The sequence below is a fragment of the Electrophorus electricus genome, chromosome 24 (assembly GCF_041902795.1).
Source record: "Electrophorus electricus isolate QZ-2024a chromosome 24, ASM4190279v1, whole genome shotgun sequence".
NCBI lineage: Eukaryota > Metazoa > Chordata > Actinopteri > Gymnotiformes > Gymnotidae > Electrophorus > Electrophorus electricus.
This window is the reverse complement of record NC_137520.1, coordinates 3840185-3851879: the sequence shown is the minus strand read 5'-3', so window position 1 is coordinate 3851879 and position 11695 is coordinate 3840185.

Below are 11695 nucleotides of genomic sequence, written 5' to 3'. Positions count from 1 at the left end.
AGCTTCACATCTGGAATAGTGAGCTCAAAAATCAGTAAAGGTCTTATCTGGCCGCTCTTGTGATCGGGTCTCGTACCAGGCACTCTTCTCTCGAGAAGATGTTTATGTATCCTGATTACAGGGGTCAACACCGAAAGGGGCAAAGAGAGGGAAAGTGTTAGGTGGTGAGACGTGGGAGAACTATTGCCATAGACGGTCTCCTGCTGCCGTCCTCCCAGGGGTCTTCCGCCATCATGCAGATGAACCTTCTCGTCTCGTCTCGTCTCGTTGCCGTTAGTTTCTGGTCCTGCCTCAGCCTGGAGCACCAAGCTTATAGTCGTACACCCGAGAAGAGTCTCGCTGTTTTCGACATCATTGAGTGCCTCTTCACTAAGCCGGACAGTCTCATGCATCTCAGTCGCTAACAGGCAAACATCACCTCAGCCATTATGAAAGTAGATCAAGAAACCACAGGATTTTACATTTGTGACTGAAGCAGTAGAACTATTTAACACATTTCTGGGTTGTTTACTTTATGCGACCTTCTCATGTGACCTTCTCATGATTAAAGCTCCAAGGTTACACATGTATGATGAGAACTTTAAAGGCTGAGGGTCCTCTGGAGAGACTCCATATTCAATTAAAACAGTACAGAAATGTACCTTTAACAGATTGTGGCTGAGATCTATGGTGATGACCTCACCAGCATAGTCACGTCCCTACACTTTATCCTCTTTTCTTGTGGTTAGACAACATGAGCAAAAAAGGGAGATATGGGGAGACTGATGCTATTTCTTTTTCTCATGCAAGAATTTGTAGTTGGTGTTTGAATATTGCCTCTGGCAATATGTTTTGGAACACTGTGAAATGTTACATAATTAAAATGTAAATATATATTCAAATTTTTAAATATTAAAATACATTCTAAACCCAGCTGACAGCCCTAATTCGGTAGTAACAAGACTAGATGGAGTTTTCTTACCCTGAGAAACTGCTTTCCACTCTAAATCATCTTCCCAAGTCATATTTGTTTTCTTCTATAAAACTCATTCTAAAGTAGTTACGTAATCTTTTTGTCTTCTTTTTTTAGAAAGATGAGTAAGATGTCTGGCTCCAGTGTCATAAAGGAAAATGTTCTGGAAATCAATATGGGAAAAATGTCCTAATGAGGATGTTTTGCTAATTATAGGTGCCAATATCAAATCTTCACGTTCTACTGAAGGTGTCGGAAAAGTTCCAGCAACCATTATACAATATTCCCAATAACCTCTGTTCCCCTCAGCCAATGAGTGGCTTACCTCCTTTTCCAGTGACAAGTGATGATTGGATGGCAGCCAACTTGGATCCGCCCTCTCCAGTGATATTACTGGTCATGATCTGTTTCCAGTGACAATTTTCAAGTGTTAAGTCAAATTAATTTATCTAACGTTTTTCCTATCTGCAAACAGATTAAGCTCGTGAACAGCTGCCTTGAATTCAGCAAGCACGTTTGAATCCTTACAGAGTGAATCTTATTGATAACGTTCACCCGGAACCCTAGAAGATGGCTTGACAATTGCAATAAATCCTGTTTCAAAATGTTTTGTGATTATTTGATTTACTAGGAGAAAAGGGCTATCTTGTCTTTAAGACATCTGCTTTGCTCAGTGGTAGACTAGTGATAGACTAGTGATAGACTAGTGATAGACTAGAGTCTTTAGCTATAAAGACGCACATTTCACACTCTGAAGCTCGAGTCCTTCGACATAAGAGACGCCGTCACTTTTAGAAAAATCTATCCTTTTTTTGTGCACATCAAGGCTGATGTGATGCATAATAGTACTGATGATCATAAATTAGTCATCAATAGGACTAGGAACCAAATTTCCTTTCTCAAACAGCACAGATCAAACATGTTCAGTCTTGGAAAAACATACACATTCCAACTTATAAATGTAGTACCTTTTTGTGACAATAATAAATAGGCTTTCGAGATATTAAAGGAGATATGAGAAATACACATGGATTGGCATTACCAAACTTCCTAATGTGACGTCTAAAGCGACACGTAACACAAAACAACGTGAGAAGCGCAGAAGCACGGGAGCCTGTGGCAGGCCAAGGCTGGAAACAGTCTCATTAGACATGATAGCACAACGACTGAGCCTCTGCAGTTTTATAGCCAGCGTGAGAAACGCTCGCCTTCACCTCAGCAGCACTTACCCACTGTTAATTACTCATGATAATAAAAAATATTCATCTTGGATTATCTTATTTATCAGTGCTGTGAATTTGGGAGACACATGATGTCGGGTTTTAGTTAGCAATACAGTGAGTAATTTGTATGACTTGCCTAGTTATGGATCACTCTCACATCTCCATGGTATGCTAATTCCCTGTTGCATTCTTTCCTAAGGCTACAGCCAAGGCCTGGGCCATCTGCTAAGCCACCTTCAACCACAAGAGGGAGCCACATGGTGTAATCAGAGGCAATTAAACCACACCTGTCCTCCTACCTACTTAAGAGCAATTCACAGAGCAGTTTTATGTAACATAACACTCAGTCTTTGTTCAGTGGTCTGGTGAAAGGCAGGGTTGGTGTTTCAGGTAGAGACTTCAAGGCTGTCTTCTCTTTCTCTGTAGAGCCCCTCCTAAATGCCTTGAGGTATGTTCTGCTTCCCTTCTAGTTCCCTCAACCCCTGTCCAGAGTTCGCTCAGCTCTCAGGATTCCTCTGGCTCTCCCCTTCGCTTTCCTTCGCTGCGTCCTGTTTTAGTTGGGAAAGGCAGTTCTTGGCCAGCTTTAGCAGCAGTTCTAACCCCAACCGCACCCACACCCCCGGGGTCCTATGGTATTCTCTGGTGCCCAGCTGGGTCATTAGGTTTTATAGTCTGCCCTTGGGTTCTAATATCAGCTGGTGACTCACTCAGCTTGGTCTTTACTATATATATACTATAAAAAATTATATTGTTTATTACACATTATTGCAGTGTTGGTCTTTGTAATACTGAACTGATCAGCTTGTGAATAAGTCTTCAAGCAAATGACAGTCTATGTGAGTGGGCTCTGTGTGTGTTTGTATTGTTTTGCAGTCCAGATATGTGTCCTGTGGGTATTTTATTGAATCAATGAGTTCACATAATCCCAAACACACAAATCATTTTTGGTAAAAAATAATATACGCCAGTTTTTTTTCAGCCATGTCACACCACAGGTTCTCCTGTGTGTTTTTAATGTACTACAAGGCTCAATAACCACCACATAGCATTTCTGCCCACAGCTTTTCTGCCCACAGCCACAGAGCTTTGTCACACAGTGCACTGATTTGGCATCACAGTATTATAATCTCATGCCTGTAAAACTTACAAGAAATTTGTTTTGGTGATTCTGTCTCACATTGCGGCTACATAGCCATCATGTGAGACGGAAGCACCAAAACAAACGGAAGCCCACACAAATTCATGACAGTCGTGTTGTGGAAGAGCGAAAATGGGCCTCAAAAACCTGAAATGATACCAGGCAGTCGTAGAGACGCAAAGCCGTACACAGTGGGTGGCAGAGATGAAACGAGATACCGGTCGTCTCCGTGGCTGTCGGGGCAGGCCAGGTGAGGGTCTTTGTCCATGTGTCAGTGTCAGATTTAACTCACAAAAGGAGGGATCGGATTTACTGCTGTGTCACAGATGTGCCGTGTGATCCCTCTGTTGATCTTAGTCTTCTCCTGCTTATTTTCTCTGGAGTCAGACCAGGACTTAACTGACATCATAAGATAATCTTGGGACTTCACTTCAAACTGAATACTTGTAAATGCCTAAAGACAGAAGGTGCATGTGTGGTAAGCTTTGTATCACAGTCTGCACACGCATTACAGACTCGCAAAGCTGAAAGGAAAACGCAGCATAAGACTTCTGCATGGCCAAACGCTCTTAGATCCACAAAGGGGGGGGGGGGGGTCTTTTTTGGAGAACTTCAGTTCAGAAAAGTCACGATTTTTGCGTGACATCTTAGCTACAGATACCTTATCCTGTTTTTCTTGGCGCTGACACATCTGGGATCAGATTAGTGATTCTGGCTCACTTGCAGGAGCAAAGTTGCACAAGAAAGTTTTTAAAAATGTCCTGACTCCTGACGTATCCTAGTTCATGTCGAATCCAAATCTTTAGTTGTGGAGCGCCTCATAAACCTGGCTTTTAACTATCTCACTCATACATTCACTACATTACTATTTTTAATTGAAGTATTACAATTATGTTTAAAATGCATTTTAATGGAAAAAACTAGGTGAATTTCAAACGTCTTGATGCATGTACATCATGCACTGCTCTAAGGCATTATAACATATTAGAAATAATATTGGAGTCATTTATGTTCTGTTCCTATACCAACAGCACGGCCTTTGAGCATGCGTCATTGAGGGGTTACAAAGCTGTGCAAGAGTGCCACCTACTGGTTACTTAAATTACTGAGCATCACACGAAGGCGCTTGCGTTTATGTCGTTGAAATTCCTGATACTTGACCTTTAAAGCGACTAAACAAAGTGTGGCTCATTGAGGGCACTACCACTTCTAGCCCGTTTCTTGCCTTATCCTGCGTTAGCTTTGCTGCCATGGTAACGATGGGTATAACAGACTTTGTCACACGTTGTCCGAGAACATGGAGTGCAGCGAGGAAAGGGGAGCAGTACCGATACAGTCTCTACACCTCCATCTAGTGGACTGGAGAGTTGAGACGTTTAATAATCTTGTTCTTCAAATTGTAACGTTACGTAACAAAAAGCCCAATTGACTATTCAATGTTTTAGAATTTGTGGATCATTTAAAAAAGTTTTGATGTCCTAACTCTACTGGGATACCACCTTCCCTTTGGAGTTGCTTCAGACCTGGAGCTATGATCTCAGGTATTTCCCCATGCTAAGATGCTTGAGGTTGGGGTTCGTGGACATAGAGATTTATGATAAAGTGTGATATTGGTGACAGAGATTTTTACATCCATTTTGAACTTCTGCATGATTTATTAGTCGCTCCATTCCAACTCCTTTGTGAACTCTAGCCTTTGGAGTTTTATACCTGTTGGACTCTTTCACCAATCTCCTACTCACAATACTCCCAAACCCAACATCCCCACTAACAGCTGTGTGTGTTCGACCCAGCTAGAAACCGTATCTTTGTAAAGGCCAATATTTCTGGCCACTGTCTTAAATTGCCCAACTCTTAATAAATAATCTGTGTAACATCAAGAACAGTGAGTGTAATATTAGTTTTCTGCTCTGTTGTTGAAGCTCCTTCTTCCATCATGCAAGTTTGGGATGTAATTTTTAATCCAAAATAACGGACTTTATTTTAACCGGAAAGATTTTCTTTTAAACTGTTTTTGAAACTGTTATAAGGAAAGTGGTATATGTTGGAAATATTAAAATAAGTGTGCATTAGTAAAGATAAATACTGGCTGACAATCTAAATTCTCTGAAAGGCACAAACAAGCAGTCGTCTTACAGAGCAACTACTAAAAACCATTAAATACAGTTCACCCAAAATTAATCTAGCTACAAAAAAATTCAGTGCACACAATATGCACACAAAACGCTTCACATTAATTTTTGCACACAAAGTTCACATTTATTAATACAGTTCAGCTAGCAATATTTTACTTATTTAGTTCTTTTAACAAAGCACCCCTCACTAATACAGCTCTTACATTAACGCTGGGGTGGCAGTCATGAGAACACCTTGCTGACCTCGAGTGAAAAGTGAAAAGATTTAACACTTTATTCATCTCTTCTACTATTCTGTTTCCTCCATCTTCTCTGTTCCAACCTGGACAAGCGCATGGACCAAAACATCCACTCCAGTGACACTTGACCTGCGGGCCCAAGACTGGAAGACACCGCCATCTTGTGCAGTGTTTAGAAAATAGCAGCACAAAAATATTACTGAAAAAAAGTTATAGAATAACATGATCAAAGAAATAGTGAGGTGCAAATGTGCATGTCTGATTATTTAAGACCTTCTGAATAATTTGTCCAGACAGATGCATGAAACCATGAACTCAAACAAGGCACTCTGGAGGTTTGCCAGTGAAAGATTTCCTCTACCAATTAATATAAGTGCTGCAAAAATAACAGGCCAATGTGCCCTCTGCCCCTTAAATGTTACCAGGTGATCTCATTTTCAGCCTGTGGGGATTTCCCTGCTGAGATGTTATGGTGGGTTTTTTAAATATGTTCATCTCTTCTGCCCCTCTGCATCCCCAGCCTATGGACATTCTCCAGCATTAACACAAGCTTCTCAAGGGCCTTCTGCTTTACCTTCGCACAGGACTTATTTTGTAATATTGAACATTGCACTGTAAGACACTCCAATGAGTTCTAGTCATGTCTGTGCATCGTATTGTCTGCACAGTCCATCAAAGCCAAAATTCCACTTAGTTCCTCATGCAGATTAGTGATGGTGGTTGTGCTGTCACTACATTAAGCAAGGGCAGAATTCTGCATGCAGTCTGCTCTGTCCTGGATCCCATGAGACACTCACATTGTCATCTGCTGTCTCACTCTTCTCTCAACCTGGGTTGCTAAGCTTTTTTTGTTGCTAGGAGATGGTCCCATCACACAGAAGGGTGGCAAGTGCTCTTGTGGGAAGTGATGAGATGGTCCACTGTTACATCATTAACAGGAAGGACGAACTCGTCATTGTAGCTGAGTGTCAGAAGTAGCAGCACTGAGCATACCCTTATGATAGGTACATAATTGGGCATGATAAATAAGGAAAGTGGTTAAGGTTTTTAACTAGTAATTAGAAGGTTGCTAGTTCAAGCCGCACTTCCACCAAGTTGCCACTGTTAGGTCCTTGAGCAAGACCCTTGACCTTCAATTGCTCAAATTGTACTTGGTCATAATTGTAAGTTGCTTTGGATAAAAGTATCAGCAAAATGCCATAAATGATAGGAAGGATGGTTCATTCCCCTTGTCTTGTTTTACGCAACTAAATACTTTGGAGCCCAATTATGGAAAATGTTTCAATACCTAAACATTAAACTAACACACCTACCTAAATTGCAGCTGGGCCTTTCTATATTATTATAGCTTTGTCATATTAACCAAAGAAAGTGAGTAGTGTGGTTTCCTGTAAGGCAATAGTGACATAGTGATGCAATGTTGGTCTTTTAGCAACCCACTGACTACTGTTAGCTAAAGATGTATATGGAATGATAATGTTAAAATAACTATAAGTACATAAACCTATAGTTAAACATAAGAAAATTACCAACAAACCAATGAAAGCAAAGTTGCTTGGAAATTTGGAACATGGCCCTGTTTCCAACAAGGAACATATGAGCAAAAGCCCACTGAGCTATAACAAAGCTTCAAAGTTTTTTTCATTAGTGATCACTGGCAACGATGCTTACTAGTTATACAAGGCACTATGAGAATTCTTCCATGCAAATAACCTCATCTATCAGGTACACAGCTACATGAGGTAACTTAACATTTAGCATCCAGTTCTTATATTAGGTTTCATTATTGTTGAAATATGTCTGGTGTAGTGGTCACATGACTCTGAGACATTTGCTCAGCTAGCTCGAAATGACTTCACGTTTGTTCCACAAAACTCAATCTCCTCCTTTCTGAATACTCTTTTTTTTGGGGGGGGGGGGGGGGTACATTGTGGCTCTGGTGGGTGCCAAACGCGTGTAAGGAGAAAGGAACCCAACAGGTTCTGATTTTCTCCACCTCACAACTGCACCATGGCAGAGAACACACAGCAGTGGAATTGTCTAGTAACAGCCTTTCAGTCAATGCAGTGGTGCTAGCTGCATGAGTTTGCCTCACTACACAGACAGATTTGATAACTGACTGGAGCACAAATGTGGCCCCATTTACAAATCACCACTTATGAAGTCATCTGCTCTGATGTCATATCTTGACTGACAGAATCCTATAGAAAACATTTTGGCCTGACTTGAAAACAATCTTGTATCCAGCTCTTGTAGACGTCTGGAAATGGAGTTCAGTACCCGAGTAATATGTTTAATTTAAAACTCAAAAAAGATGATTGGGAAGGCATATATATATATATATATATATATATATATATATATATATATATATATATATATATGATAAATAAAATGTGTGTGTATATGTATCACATCACTAACAATGGTTTCACATCAAGCTAGGAACCCTGCAACCCTGGCTGCAACCCGTGGCTGCATTTCTTGCTGTAGTTATCTCTACATCGTACAGATTGTGCCTCTGTGCCACACAAAGTCCTGTACATGTCTGTCATAGCTTTGCAATGGTGTCAATTTGAGCACTACTCTTGATGTTTTATGAAGAGTAGGGTTAAGAGATTGTGTTAGACTAAAATGTAATGCATGATAAGAAGAATCTTAACATTGCAACTCTGTTCTTTACCTTTTAAACACATTGAAACAGCGTTTCAAAGCATTGTATTGACCTTAAACACTGTTTCAGGGCAAGAGATTGTATATTAGACTAAAATGTAATGTATGATAAGAAGAATCTTAACATTCCAACTCTGTTCTTTACCATTTAAACACATTGAAACAGCGCTTCAAAGCATTGTATTGACCTTAAACACTGTTTCAGGGCAAGAGCTTGTATGTTAGACTAAAATGTAATGCATGATAAGAAGAATCTTAACATTGGAACTCTGATCTTTACCTTTTAAACACATTGAAACAGCGTTTCAAAGCATTGTATTGACCTTAAACACTGTTTCAGGGCAAGAGATTGTATGTTAGACTAAAATGTAATGCATGATAAGAAGAATCTTAACATTGCAACTCTGTTCTTTACCTTTTAAACACACTGAACAGCGTTTCAAAGCATTGTATTGACCTTAAACACTGTTTCAGGGCAAGAGATTGTATGTTGGACTAAAATGTAATGCATGATAAGAAGAATCTTAACATTGCAACTCTGTTCTTTACCTTTTAAACACATTGAAACAGCATTTCAAAGCATTGTATTCACCTTAAACATTGTTTCAGGGCAAGAGATTGTGCGTTAGACTAAAATGTAATGCATGATAAGAAGAATCTTTACATTGCAAGGCTGTTCTTTACCTTTTAAATACATTGAAACCGTGTTACAAAGCATTGAATTCAGTTTAAAAACTGTTTCAGTGCAAGAGATTGTGTTAGACTAAAATGTAATGCATGATAAGAAGAATCTTAACATTGCAACTCTCTTCTTTACCTTTTAAACACATTGAAACAGTGTTTCAAAGCATTGTATTCACCTTAAACACTGTTTCAGGGCAAGAGATTGTGTGTTAGACTAAAATGTAATGCATGAAGAAGAATCTTTACATTGCAACTCTGTTCTTTACCTTTTAAACACATTGAAACAGCATTTCAAAGCATTGTATTGATTAGGTTTTTTGGGTGGTGTTTGCATACAGCTACTTCTAAATGTAATTGGCCTTTTAATTGGTAATTCGCTTATTTCTCTGATATCAAATTATTTAAGCGAATTTTACATAAGCGGAGGTTTTATATTTAAGGCCATTGACACAGTACTATTTGATGCTGATTGGTTAAAAGTCATTCCTGGCTTTAGTTTCTTGCGATGATTAGAACTCTCAATTTGCAAGCATCTATATTGGTGTAGCATGTTGACTTTCATTTTAACTTCTGTTCTTTCATCTCTTCATTATACACTACATCCAATCAGTGATGCAAATTTCCTAAAAGAATATTTAAATACAAGGATACTTAACATTATTTCTGTGATTATTACTAATAGATTTTAATTTTTCTGGCCATTTATGGGGAAATCTATGAAAAATTGACACTGTGACAGATGTATGAATTCAAGCCCACTTGCCACTGATGGCAGAATTAGAAAAACCCTTCAATAGGCCTAAGAGAGTGCTGCACTGCCTTTAATGAAAGTAATGAGGTGTGATCCTGTGCAGGCTCCGGCAGTCTGACCTAACATAGCACACTTGTTTGTCTCCTGGGGAATCTACATATATTCCCATAGAGATGTGAATAACAGATGCGATCCGCTCTCATGTATCAGCAGTTAGTGAGTCCTGTAGTGGAAAATGTGGTGACCTCAGCTCTAAGCTCAGTACTGACTGAGGTGGTGATAACCATAATGTACTGACGAATACTGGTGAATATTTTAGGAGGTACAATGTCATAAGAAACTCAGAAAATCGAATATGAAATCATATGTACGTTCCACAGTAAAAAAGCTAACAAACGTAATCTGTTACAGGAAGTGAAATTGAATTGCAGCTCAAGTTAGAAACTGCACATATCTTGTCCTAGTTCATTGCAACTTTTAACTTAACAACCCGGACCACGATTTTAAACAACACTACACTGTCATAGCATTGTGTCAGTGTGACAAATTACCATGGTGTTGTAACCATGGTAACCTGTAGAGGTGAAGTTCCATTCTAAACACCATTCTATATACTTCCATTCATCTTAATTCAGTCATAGCAAATGGTGTCCATGGTGCTCCATCTGGGTGGAGGAGGAGTCCAGACCTGCAGTGTGTAAAACTCCTTAAACTTTAGTACAGCTGGAGAACATTCTGTAGACTTTGAGGTCCTGATGTGGGCAGACAATTGTCTTCCAGTAAAGACATTTATAGCCAAATAAAGTCAATTCAGCTATATTTACTCTAGAGCTGTGCGAATTCCATTCCATATGAATCTGTGTGTGTGTGTGTGTGTGTGTGTGTGTGTGTGTGTGTGTGTGTGTGTGTGTGTGTAAAAGAATGTGACCTCAGATAACTTTGTGTTGCAGTGCAATATTTTATTAAAAGTCTTGTAATCCGACACAAACCAAATAAAGAAACCAGTTATCAGCTTGCCATCACTTAGACACACTCACCACAGGAGCAACTCGAGCATCTGTTGATGGTGGATCACTTCTTGAAACTGATGTCCAGTATTTCTGGCAGCACACCGAGTTCCCCACCGAGTGCAAGGACTAAGACGTTAATTTACATGAGAATAACACGGACCCCCTTTTGCAAGTTGGGTCCATGGTTATAATGAAAATATTTATGCTCTGTGCCGCTGTGTTCGATACTGCATGCCGAGATGATTAGCGGTTGTTGAAATGGTTGACAGGAAGTTAGAGTGCCTGGCCTCCAGTGAGAGGTCTGCACCGCATCAGTTCAGTCTCTTGACAGAGTCTGAGACTGTTCTCCATCTAAACAGCAGCACTTATGCTGGCTTTTCCAAGACAGCTAATCCCAACACTAAAGTGCACTCCCATTCTGTTATAATCACGGGTCCTTAAGGTTATTGTTGTACAGTAGTGCTGAGAATTAAGTGAGCTTTTGCACACAGATTGAGAATCAGAATGCAGCTTTATTAGCCAAGAGTGACAGAGGGCAGACTTCAGCAGCCAGATAAGAATTAAAATACAGAATTAAAAACAGTAGGGCTATATGTCAGTAACAAAAAAACGCACTAATGTGCTTTAATATTTATAAGAGTAATGGCTCAAGAGAAGAGTTTTCTGCATCTGATAGTTTTGACCCTCATGAGACTACAGCACCTCCCGAGGTCCCGTAGGGATGTCCAGGGTGTGTGCGAGGTCAGCACACTTGCTGGTGGTAAGCAAGCCGTCTGTACTGGGCAGGTTTGTATCAGTGGTGATTTCTGCGGATTTGATGTTGCAGTGCAGTTTGTGCAATTCATGTCTGATGACAGAGCTGCACCAAACAATTACAGAGGTAATTGTTT